The 13,063-nt window shown below is 39.6% G+C and overlaps 1 pseudogene; it reads left to right on the top strand.

Annotated features, from left to right (window-relative positions):
• The first annotated feature begins 6,839 nt into the window (after positions 1 to 6,839).
• On the top strand, positions 6,840 to 11,740 carry LOC118001363 (annotated as a pseudogene).
• The last annotated feature ends 1,323 nt before the right edge of the window (positions 11,741 to 13,063 follow it).

The raw sequence follows: 13,063 nt of genomic DNA, 5'->3' as shown, positions 1-13,063 counted from the left end.
ATGTGCCAAGCAATTAATTCATTTCCATAGAGAATACTGGAAAATAACAACCAAATATAACTACAGGAAGCTTTGGCAGTATAAAAGTAAAACTCATAGACATGGCAAAACTGAGAGGAGCAGGTTACAAGAAGTGTAAGAGTGCTGACATTCTCAGCTCTCATCGCAGTGAGTCTGCTGATGGTGTCTAAACCAAACACTTGGTTGAAACAAACAAACAAAAATAACAATTTCCATCTCTTATTTTTTAGGGTTAGTTTTTTAAAGAGGAAATTACGTATTTTGTGGTGAAGAAACATATTTGAAGTCATTGATTTCTTTAACTTTTTCTCTATTAATTAAAATTAAAACTGCTACTTTTAGTCAAATGAGACCATGTAACAAAAGTCCATCCATCCATCCATCCATCCATCCTGTTGTCTACCTTTGCCATATGCATTCTAGATGAATGGTAACTCCTGGAGCAGTGTAATGTGGCAGTCCAGATGTGTCTTTCTGTGAGCATGTGTAGAAAAAGATTGTTAGGATGATGTGCCCCTGGTGCTAAGGGTAATTTCTCAGGGGCAGGATTTGAAGTGATTGTTTAAACTTTCTTGTTTGCATTTTTCAATATCGCTTACATTTTTAAAATTATATACTCTTTTTTTCAAAGAAGATGTTTCTTTAAATAAAAACGAAGACATAACATTTTAAATGAACTAATTAACCTTGAATAGTCCCCCCATGTCTGAGACAATCATCTTCAACCTACGCTTGTTTTCACACTCTTTGGTTTCAATTCCATCTCCCCAGTTACTCTTGAAAACTCTTGACACACACTTTGAGCCCACCCCTGTCCTCTCTATCCCCAGGATGTGGAACCTCACTTTTTCCTCTGGATTCCCAACCATTCTCCAGGAGTCCTAGAAGAAATCTGTGCTGCAGGTTTTGCTGCCTGAAGACTTGAGTCTGATGTCACACACAGTATGTAGTGCGTGTTGTTATTTCACTCAGAAATGAATTTAACAGAACCCTAGGATTTTAATTAATTTTACTATTTTATAATACTGTATAAAATTAGAAACAAGGTTTTTTGTTTGTGTTTTTTAACGGTCTATCCAGTATCTGAACTCCTGCCTTTATCTGAGGAATTCTCCAAGGTTTGAACCTTTGCTGCCCACGCACATGGGTGCTAAGAAGTCCAGAAGCATGCTTTCCCTGCACCCCTCTCTCACACACACCCAGACCTAAACTTGTCCAGTCACTAGAACCCTTCTGAGATTTGAATCCCGAGTGAAGGAGGCAAAGAAGAGGTAAGTGGAGAATTCATTTCAGAGGCAGCAGCTGCTAGAAGTTACTAGAAGCCGTGCCAATGGCAGCATCGCGCCCTGTGCTCGTAGACAGGTGGGAGAGCGGCAGCCTCCATTGCTCAGCAGGGGCTGTGATTCTAGCCGCTTAGCCTTCCTTTGTTCCCTCCTCTTTTCAAAGCCTGGCATTTTCGTCTCCCTGGCAATTCTGTGGGCTTCCCAATAACCTTTCAATAAATTCCTTTTCTATTCCAATCAGCCTGTATCAGTGTCTACTACTTGCAATTAAAATTTTTGACTGATGCTGTACTTACACTATGATTCTCTCTGTGTCTATCTACTTGCATTTTAAATTGTTAGTATAGGACCTTCAGCCTTAAATTCAAATTCTGGTAGTTGTCTGTATTGCTAAATCTGCTAGGCTTTTGACAGCCCTGTTTACTTAATAATGGACTCCTCTGTTTTCATTTTCTCGCAATGCATTCGACAAACATTTGTTATGCAAAACATTGTGCTAGAATCTGGGGATAAAAAGAAAGAAAGAAAAAAAAACCCCAAAAAACCAAGACATAGTATTCACCATCAAGGAATTCAAATTCTAGTGGGGAAGCTAGATAAGAAAATAACAAGGTGGGCAATGGTGGAATAGGGAGGGGCACAAGGTGTTCTAAAGGGATAAATAGAAGTGAGCCAGGTGGGAAGGCACAGGCAAATGACACAGTAAAGACATGAAATAAGTGTAGTTTCTTCAGGAAGGCTCGCACAAATTGGCTTTCTAAAAGGACAAGTGGAATGGGCGTGTCTGAGGGCTGTGTTTCTCAATCTTGTGAGATCAGCAGAATCACCTAAGGCTTGTTAAATATTAGATATCTAGAGCTCTTCCTCCATGGAATGTGGTTCAGGTCTGGAGAGGGGCCCCAGGTGACTCACAGGAAAGGGAAACTTTGTCCTGAGGGACTGAGGCTGGAGGCAAAACTCATGAAAGGCTCTGTAAGCTAAAAAGTTTGAATTTTATGCAAATGGCAAGGTGGGGCCATTAAAAGGTTTTAAGCAGCTTGGTGATAAAATTAGATTTGCATTTTCTAAAGTTCATTCAAGTAGCCCTAAAGATTTGGAAGAAAACTGAGATTAGCGGTCAGGACATCAGCAGCAGAAAGATCAGTTAGGTTATTAGCAGTACTCCGGTTGGGAGATAATATGGATCTGAATGAGATTATAATCTACAAAATGGAGAGAACCAACAGGATAGAATTTCGTGCAGCAGACTCGGTTACTATTAGCTGTGGGCTTAAGAGAAGAGAATTCAGAGACGGTGGCTAGACTTGGGACTTGTACACCAGTGTAGATGAGGGTGATGGTCACCCGGATGTGGCAGAGAAGAGAAATGCGACACAAAATAAAAAACTGATGAGTTCAATTTTGGCTATAGGTGAAAATATGAAGTGTACATGGGATGATGCCAAATGTCTTTGGGATCTTTGATTCGAGGACAAAACATGAATCAGAACAGAAACTCTAGACCATTCTCAGGATATCAGGGGCCAGTTAGGTTATGGTGCCATTCAAAAAACTAGAATGAAGACAGTAGTAATCCAGCCATAAAGGCCCACTCCAAGTTGTATACAGGGCAGGGAGTTAGTCTCAGGATCCGTTTGCCTGGAGACTCATACAAAGTAAAATCCCACTGGCTGAGGCCAAGGTAGGACCCAGAGATCCATATTTTTTTTAAAGAAGCTTCCTGAGTGCTTCTGATGGGTAACTGGGTGTGGGAATCACCAAAGAGGGTGGTAGTTCCCAAATTTGTTGCATATTAGAATCATATGGTAAGGTTTTTAAAAGTCCACTGTCTAAGTCCCACCCCATACCAATTAAATCAGCCTGTCTGGAGGGGAGGCAAGGTGTCAGTATTTTTTTTAAGGATCCTTAGGTGATTGCAATGTGTTGCATAATTTGGGAACTACTGATATAGATTACTAATAACTAGATTGGGCCAAATGAAGTGTTTACACGTAGTAGCTGAAAGCAGAGCAGTCAGATGCCTCCGCATGAATATAGTCAAGGAGTGAATGAATCACCAGATCCGCTAAGAAAAGGAGATAGGTAAAATTGACCCAGTGACCTTCTCAGAAATGAGTTATAGCCAAAGCTATAAGAATGTTACAAGCTTAATGATGTTCTCCTGAATGAAAACAGTGAAATAAGTGAAGAGGTTCAGGTCCTCTTATTTCTGTGAATTGACATTTGAAAGATTCTAAGTGAATTTATTTGAGATTGTACCAGAAGCAGACAGCGAGAATTGAAGGCTGCTGAACAAGCCGTGGGGCACGTGGTCCTGTAAGAGGCAGGCAAAGAAACAGACAATGTGCAAGGGGAATGGAAAAGCAAGTCAGAGAGGGAGGACGGTGTGGCAAGCACGCTATGAAGGCAGACAAGCGAGTTGCGTCTTTCCAGAGCATCAGCTTTGTTCAATCATAAAGCAAGGTTAACGTAAAGCAGATTCTGGATTCCAAACTCCATGCATTTTGCTTTGCACTTAACTTGGCTTCATATATGTACCACCAAGCAAAGCACAATACAAAGTCACAGGTCAAACAAGATGCAACAAGGGGTAAGAAGTTAAGGAACCAAACGCAAAGTCAGTCTGTGAGCACGCAGTTGAGGTGAGGCCTCGGTCTGGTCCTGGTCAGCTCTGGTCGGCAGGTGCTGTTTATTCTGTTCAAGCAGTGGAGGATCTCTGTGATGTTCAGAGATCAATTGGGCAGAGCCTTGGGTAGCAGTTGCCTCTTTGATGTGGTCAGACGTAAAAGGGCCCGCGTCTGGAGAATGTGACAGTTGCTGCAAAAATCCTCCCTTTCCGAAGCAGTTTCATCAGTCTTGGGCCTTTGCAGTCCTCCTGTGGTTCTGCTGGTGATCTGTTCTGGGTGTCATAAGCCTGGGCTGCTTTCAGAGACATCTGGTCTTAGCTGCAGTGCCCTTGGCTGCTGACGTCACTGCTCGACATAAGTCACTGCTTGACATGAGTGACTCCATCTTGCTCTCCACAGAGGAAAATCAGTAAGACTAGTATTGCAGAAGTTAGTAGCAGAGGAGATTTCAGTAGGACATATCTCTTCATTCCTGTTAGAAACTATTAGAGGGTAGGAAGCAATTTCTCTTGCAACCTGCTTGATACCTACCCCCCTGACCTCATGACTGGTAGATGATTGAGGTAGGGAGGAGAACTCTTTGAACTGCAAAGCTCATGAGCATCGTCCTTTCTCAAGCCCACATTGCAAGAGAGTGATTGCGATGCTAACAGAAGCATCCCTAAATGTTAAGGATGTTATGAAAGGAATGTTGAGGCAGCCTCTGAGCTCTCGTTTTAGTGTAGAGAGGTGAAGGCTGAGAGGGCTGTGATTGAGGCACCCAATTAGTCGTGGGGTCTGCTCTAGTCTGCCTCTGCAATGTGTCTCATTCCTGCTCACTCACGCTGCTCCCATGCCCACCGACCCAGTTCAGTCCCTAGCAAACAACTCCTTTACTGGTCCTATGCTTCCAAAATCTGGCTCATTGGAGGGCTCTGGATCCCTCACACAAATGCTCATGCAGGGCTCTCCTCCTCAGATGCCTTTCCCCAGCCCATCCCCTCCCACAGGGAATCAACAGAAGGGCTCTGAATCAGATCACCCCCGTGTGTCCCTGCTGGGCCACTTATAGGTCCTGTGACCTTGAACAAATAACTCCAGTCCTCCATGCCTTATTTTTATCACCTGTAAAAGGGGTAATAACAGTGCTTACTTCAGAGGAACATTATGAGAATTAAATGAGCTTTACATGGAAGGTATATGGCAACAACTGTATGACGTTAAGCAGTTAATCTTGCTCAGATTCCGTTTCCTTATCTATACAATGCCGATGCAAATCTTATCCACCTCGGATTGTTATGGAGATTAAATTAGAAAATGCAATCAAAGTAAATCAGCATAGTGCTGGGTATATACAGAGCATCAAAAAATTGTAGCTGTTACGGTTTTTAAATCCCAAGTAAAAAGGGACCTGTAGGGTTGCCTGGGTGGCTCAGTGGATTAAGTGTCTGCCTAAGGCTCAGGTCATGATCTCAGGGTCCTGGGATCAAGCCCCATGTTGGGCTCTCTGCTCATCGGGGAGTCTGCTTCTCCCTCCACTCTCCCTCTGTGCATTCCCTTCCTCTCTCTCTTTCTCACATGAATAAATAAAATCTTAAAAAAAAAAAAAAGACACCTGTATGATGAAGACTCTCTTAAGCCCAATGGAGAGAAATCATTTCTTCCTCCATGCTCTGCTCTTCATTTTAGTTTTAGCATGGCAATCATTTCTCCCTCTTTTCTTTTCTTTCCTTTTTGTATTATTGTCACTTGTTTACATCTCCCACTTCCCCTCCAGATTATCAGACTGAAAATAGAGACCAAGAACCATATCTCCCTAATCTCTCTGTTATATACAGTGTAGTACCATGTCATGATTTTTAAATTCACATAGTAGTTCCTCCTTAACTGGAAGTTGAATGACTTTATTTACATTTTTATATTGGGTTCCCCCCCTTTTAAATATATATTGTAAATTTTAATGATACTCAGTACGGATGCAATAAAAATGTGGGAAAACTCTAAATTGGAGTGTAAATTGGCACAATCTTCTGGAAGAAAATATGGCACCCAGAGTTTCCCAAAATAGGGTACTTGTCAAATAATTTAGAGTATATCGATATGATGGAACAATGTGGAATATTATCTATGTCATATCTTAAAATGTGTATGTATACATATATATGCTGATTATTGAAAGATCTCTAAAATGTATCATAAGTGTATAAAGTTATAAAACAATGTAAATTTTATACTCTTTTTTGTGTAAAATTAAAATATAGATGTGAATTTATGCAGATTTATGCTTTTTAAAATTAGGAAGTGTTTATGAACAATTGTTCATTTGGAGAGGGTGGTAGGGGGAGGAAGGAGGGAAATGAGGCTTTTCACTTTCCATTTTGTAACTTTCTGCATTGCTTAAATTGTATAACCTTATACATGCATTACTCTTTATTAAAGTGTTGATGGGAAGGGGGATTAGAGGCTACATCTTTTTGGTTGTTTTATTCTTTGTACCTCAATGTATTTAAAAAAAAAACATATTGCGAGGGCGCCTGGGTGGCTCAGTTGTTAAGGGTCTGCCTTTGGCTCAGGTCATGGTCCCAGGGTCCTGGGATCGAGCCCCGCGTTGGGCTCCCCGCTCCGCGGGAAGCCTGCTTCTCCCTCTCCCACTCCCCCTGCTTGTGTTCCCTCTCTCACTATGTCTCTGTCAAATAAATAAAATCTAAAAAAAAAAAAAAAGTATTGCGAGAATTCCCTCATATAAATGCTTTTCAAAATGGTATTTTAATAGTAGTTTAACATTCCATTATATGACATATATTATGATTTATTAACCCTTTTTGTTGAGTATTTAAGCTGTTGACAATGTTTTGGCGATTATAGTAGTGAAATAAGTATTTGATTATTTCTTTAGTTCTGAAAGTGGAATTGCTGAAGTAGTAGTAAAATGTTGCCATCGATAACCCCTCCAGTAACAGTACGTCTTGGAATACTCTCTTGTGAATGCGCTGAAGGGTTTAGCATGCAACTATGGAATTGGAAATTTGGAAGAGCTGAAATGCTCTGCACAACAGAGAAGAGTTCTGAATCCCCTGAGGTAACGAAGGGTGGGGAATAAGAGAGAGAAATAAGACGTAAGACTCTGGGCTCTAAGGATGTGACCCCTCCCTCTTAGAGGATTTCTTTTGGAGACTCATGAAGAAGCTGAATTGTTGGAAAGAGAAACAAAGACATCATACAAACACAGGAGCCTGAGGCCAATTACACCACGGAGCATAAACCTGGGAATTAACGGGAGCCAGGGGGAGGACTCGGAGTTTCACCAATCAGGGAACTGGGGATGGAGTCAAATGTAACTAACTAGCTTTCTCAGGGGCAGGACTTCCCACCCCCTCCTTACCCAGCACACACGCCTCCTCTGAGGACCTCTGTGTTACTGGCATAATAAAATCTTGTGATTCATATAACCAGATTGCCTCCTGGAGGGGATGTACACCTTCTGCTTTCACCAGACATGGAGAGATAGGCCTGATTCACTCGCCATTGCCAATAGTGGATATTACAATTTTTAAATCTTTAGCAAGTTAACAGAAAAAAAAAGTTTTCTCATTGTTTATTTGCACGACTTTGAGTTTAGAGAGGTTAACAATGTTTTTATATTTGTCCCATGTCATGGAGAATGTAGAAGTCATCAAACAGGATCTTCTTTATCATCCCACAAAGACACAGTAGTAACTACGACCTATTCAGCACTCGGTATATGCCAGATATTTTTAAGTGCTCTTATAAATGTTAAGTCACTTAAAATTCACAAAACAAATCTATAACATAGGTAATACTTTTTCTCTGTTTTAGAGACGAAGAAATTGGAAGTCCAGAAATAGCATAACTTGAGCAAGCTAGTGAATGGAAGAAGTTAGACTGGGGCCTGTCCCATAATCTGGCGCCTACACTTTCTACCAAGCTGCCTCTTTCCTTTATCCATCCTAACCTATCACATACTTCCACTGCTTTTAGCCTCTTGAAAGTGTCGGAGACCAATCCTTCCATTCTCCTTTGGATTACATTGCTCAACGTCTAAGTGTCCTCACCCATCAATTCTCTCCTTCTCTCCTGTTCATCTTCAACCTCCCTTCAGCCCTGATATCACACATCTTAAAACAAAAACAAAACAATTACACTAAAAAGCAGACAAACAATAGCAACAAAATCTGCCAAACTTGTATTTCCTTCCAACTACCACAGCTTTTCTCTATGATATTGTCCACTCATAGTCTCAACTTGTTTACCCACCGTTACTTCCCAACACATTCCAATCCTGCTTTGACCAGCCCGCTAAATCTGCATTTGCCAAGTGCATCAATGATTTTAGTTTTCCCAAATTCAACGGGTCCTTCTTTCACTTAGTTTGTATTTGATACAGTTGACCATTCCCTCTACTTGGAATGCTATACTCTGGTTTTCATTCTGTCTTTCCCATCTCTTCTTATTCTGCTTTGTTAGCAACTCTTCCTATGCCCAATCTTTAAAACTTAAATCTTAGAACTTTCCTAAAAATTGAGACCTGTGATTTTTTTTCTTCTCACTAAATACACTCATTCAACTTGACCACATCCAGCTTCATGGATTTAAATAATATCTATCTGGTGATATCTCCCTAGGTTATCCTACATATGCCCATTCTACTGGGATGCATCTCAGACATCTCTAACTTAGCTATAAAAACTGCATTCTTTATTTTCTTCCAAAATTGAAAAACTTTTTCCTTACCTCCTACACCTAGTAAATTCCATGAGGTCAGGGACTAAGATTGGTTTTTTTGTTTGCTTAGTATTTTGTTTTTAGGGACCAAGATTGTTTTGGTCACCACTTTATACCTAGAACTTAGCATAGTTATTTATACACAGAGGGTGCTCAGTGAATGTTTAATGAGTGAAGGAGTGAAAAATTTTTTTGTCTGAGATAATTCAGAATCCAAACTGTTTTTACCTACAGACCTATAATTGATTAATAATGCACACCCAGAATTAGTGGAAGAAATAATATATGTAATGAGTGATTTTAAAAATCAGGAAAGGACTTTAGACATCTTTCCATACAAAAGGTCTTAGAGTTGAAAGAAAACAGTTCAAATCTCTTCTATAGATGAGAAAACTAATGTTAGTTTACTTGTCCGATAGGACATCAGTTTTGGCAGAGCTGAAGTAGAACCCTAGGGTCTTGTTACCATGCAGAATACTCCAAGATGTTTCAAAATTGTGTGTAAGTTCACTATACTTCATTTGTGTGTATATATACATATATATGTATATACATACATATATATATTGATTCATACAATGAGTATAGGTATCACTAACTGAAAACATTACAGTTATTCCCTATCTACTCTCCCAGTATACCCTCAGAGACTAGAAAAGTACCTGGTACACAATGGGAGGTTAATAAATATTATTGACTTAGTGACAAACTTAGTGACAGCTAAAATAATATGACTTGAGCGAGCTAGTAAATTTCTCACTGAGCGTGTCTACACCATTTTTCCAAAAGCATTTGCTCTCTTCAGGTACCGTGTCACATTTTGGTAATTCTCACAATATACTCAAATGTTTTCATTATTATATTTGTTATGGTGGGGTCGCCTGGGTGGCTCAGTCATTATTTGTTATGGTGATCTACGATCATTGATTTTTGACATTACTATTGTAATTGTATGGGGACACCATGAAGTGCGCCCATATAAGACAGTGAACTTATTGGATAAATGTGTGTGTTCGGATTGCTCTCCTGACCAGCTCTTCCCCAATCTCTCTGCCTCTCCTTAGGCTTCCCTATTCCCTGAGACACAACAATATTGAAATTAGGCCAATTAATAGCCCTACGACGACTTCTAAGTGTTCAAGTGTAGGGAAGAGTCACACATCTCATTTTAAATCGAAAGCTAGAAGTGATCAAGCTTAGTGAGGAAGGCATATTGGAAGTCGAGATAGGCCAAAAGCTAGGCCTCTTGTGCCAAACAGTTAGCAAAGTTGTGAATGCAAAGGGAAAGTTCTTGAAGGAAATTAAAAGTGTTAGTCCAGTGAACACACTAATGATAAGAAAGTGAAACAGCCTTATTGCTGATGCTGATAGGGAGAAAGTTTGAGTGGTCTGGATAGAAGATCATACCAGCCACATTTCTTTCAGCCAAAGCCTAATCCAGAGCAAGGCCCAAAGTCTCTTAAATTCTAGGAAGGTTGAGAGAGGGGAGGAAGCCACAGAAGAAAAGTTTGAAGCCAACAGAGCTTGGTTCATGAGGTTTAAGGAAAGAAGCCGTCTCCATAACAGAAAAGTGCAGGGTGAAGCAGCAGGTGTGGATGTAGAAGCTGCAGCAAGTTCTCCAGAAGATCCAGCTCGGATCATTCGTGCAGCTGGCTGCATTAAACAACAGATTTTAAATATAGACAAAACAGCTTTAGATTGGAACATGATGCCATCTAAGGCTTTCACAGCTAGAGAGAAGTCCATACCTGGCTGCAAAGCTTCAAAGGACAGGGTGACTCTCTTATTAGGGGCTAATGCAGTTGGTGACTTTCGGTTACAGTCAATGCTCATTTACAATTCCAAAAATCCTAAGGCCCTTAAGAATTATGTTAAATCTACTCTGCCTGTCCTTTATAAATGGAACAACGAAGACTGGATGACAGCTTATGTGTTTACAAGATGATTTACTGAATATTTTAAGCCCACTATTGAGACCTACTGCTCAGAAAAAAAGATTCCTTTCAAAATATTACTGCTCATTGACAATGTACCTGGTCACCCAAGAGCTCTGATGGAGATGTACAATGAGATTAATGTTGTTTTCATGCCTGTTAACACAACATCCATCCTGCAGCCCATGGATCAAGGAGTAGTTTTGACTTTCACGTCTTATTATTTAAGAAATATATTTTGTAAGGCTGTACTTCCCATAGACAGTGATTCCTCTGGTGTATCTGGGCAGAGTAAATCAAAAACTTTCTGGAAAGGATTCAGCATTTAGTTAAAAAAAAAAAAGATTTATTTATTTATTTGAGAGAGAGAAATTCACAGGGTGGGGGGGGTGAGGGAGAGGGAGAGAGAATTCTAAGCAGACCCCGTGCTGAGTGTGGAGCCTGATGTGGGGCTGAATCTCATGACCCTGAGATCACGACCTGAGCTGACACCAGAGCCAGACGTTTAACTGACTGCACCACCCAGGTGCCCCAGGATTTACCATTCTAAATGCCATTAAGAACATTTGTGACTCATGGGCAGAAGTCAAAATATCCACATTAACAGGAGTTTGGAAGAAGTTGATTCCAACCCTCATGGATGAATCTGAGGGGTTCAAGACTGCAGTGGAGGAAGTCACTGCAGACGTGGTGGAAACAGCAAGAGAACTAGAATTAGCAGTGGAGCCTGAAGATATAACTGAATTGCTTCAATCTCATGATAAAATTTGAATGGATGAGGAATTGCTTTTGATGGATGAGCAAAGAAAGTGGTTTCTTGAGACGGCAGCTGCTCCTGATGAAGACACTGTGAAGACTGTTGAAATGACAGCAAAAGAATTTAGAATACGACATAAACTTAGTTGATAAAGCAGCGACAGAGGTTGAGTGGACTGACTCCAGTTTTGAAAGAAGTTCTGTGGGCAAAATGCTATCAAGCAGTATTACATGCTACAGAAAAATCATTCGTGAAAGGAAGAGTCAATTGATGTAGCAATTGTTGTCTTATTTTAAGAAATTGCCACAGCCACACCAACCTTTAGCCATCACCACCCCGATCAGTCAGCAGCCACCAGCATCAAAGTAAGACCGTCCCCCAGCAAAAAGATTATGACTTGCTGAAAGCTCAGTTGATTGTTAGTGCTCTTTAGCAATAAAGTATCGTTTAATTAAGGTGTGTACATTTTTTTAAGATATAATGCTACTGCACACTTAATATTTATGTAGGATAGTGTAAGCATAACTTTTCTATGCACTGGGAAACACTAAAATTCACTTGAATCTCTTTATTGTGATATTTACTTTATTATGGTGGTCTGGAATTGAACTTAGAATATCTCCGAGGTAACCCTCCATAGGTTGAATGAGACATGGGGAAGTAATCTTGCTTTTAAAAATCTGGTTCTTCTAAAACAGGAGGCAATCATTTCTTTCAGGTTTCCTCTCTGTGCCAGGTACTTTATATACCTTGTCTCATTTACTTTTGGCAGCCCAGAAAAGTAGGTATTATAACAATTTCACATATAAGGAGGTAGATAGGAATTCCAGAAGAACAAGGGATTTGTCTAGAGTTATATAATAAATAAATATCAGATGAGATTTAAATCCAAATCTGGGGCCATGCCATACTCCCCCTGCCCTTGCCTCTGATGGGCTATTTTTTCTAAAACAGTGAGGAGAAAATGTTATTTACCCACTTATTAGACTTCTGAGCTTAAACTAATTTTGGGTGTGGCAGGCAGAATGGGGAATATAATTATATTAATTTCTTTAAGTATAATCTATCCATTTAAAATCTAGAATTCATAAAGATCAAACTCTATTTTTTAATGTTTTGAATCAATTTTAAGGATAACTTACACAAAATAAAATGCATTCATATCAAGTTTACAATTTAATGTGCTTTACAAATCATACACCTGTGTAGCCATCACCTGAGTAAAAAAATATATTTCTATCCACATGAAGTTCCATTAACTCCTAGTTCCCAGCCCCAGGCAAACATTAATCCACTCTCTGTCATTTTCACTTAGTTTTGACTATTCTAAGATTTTATATCAATGAAATAATGTGGCATATATTCTTTTGTGTTTGGTTTTTTTCACTCAGTATGATGTTTTTATATGTTTTATATGCCTATATGCAAGTATCAGTAATTCACTTCTTTTTTTGGTTCTTAGTGTTAAATTTACTGAACTTATCATATATTTTTTTTATCCACTCACCTGTTTTTAAACATTTGGGTTAGCTCACGGTTTGGAGTGTTATTAATAAAGTTGCTTATAATCATTCATGCGTAATCTTTATGTAGGCATTTGTTTTTCATTTCTCATAGCTAAATTTTTAGAAGTGGAATTGGTAGATCATATAGTAGGTATATATTTACTTTCATAAGAAATTGTCAAACTGGGGCACCTGGGTGGCTCCATTGGTTAAG

This window comes from Mirounga leonina, unplaced genomic scaffold (assembly GCF_011800145.1).
Source record: "Mirounga leonina isolate KUSES-001 unplaced genomic scaffold, KU_Mleo_1.0 Mir_53, whole genome shotgun sequence".
In the NCBI taxonomy this organism is placed as follows: Eukaryota; Metazoa; Chordata; class Mammalia; order Carnivora; family Phocidae; genus Mirounga; species Mirounga leonina.
This window is presented reverse-complemented; position numbering and strand designations above follow the sequence as displayed.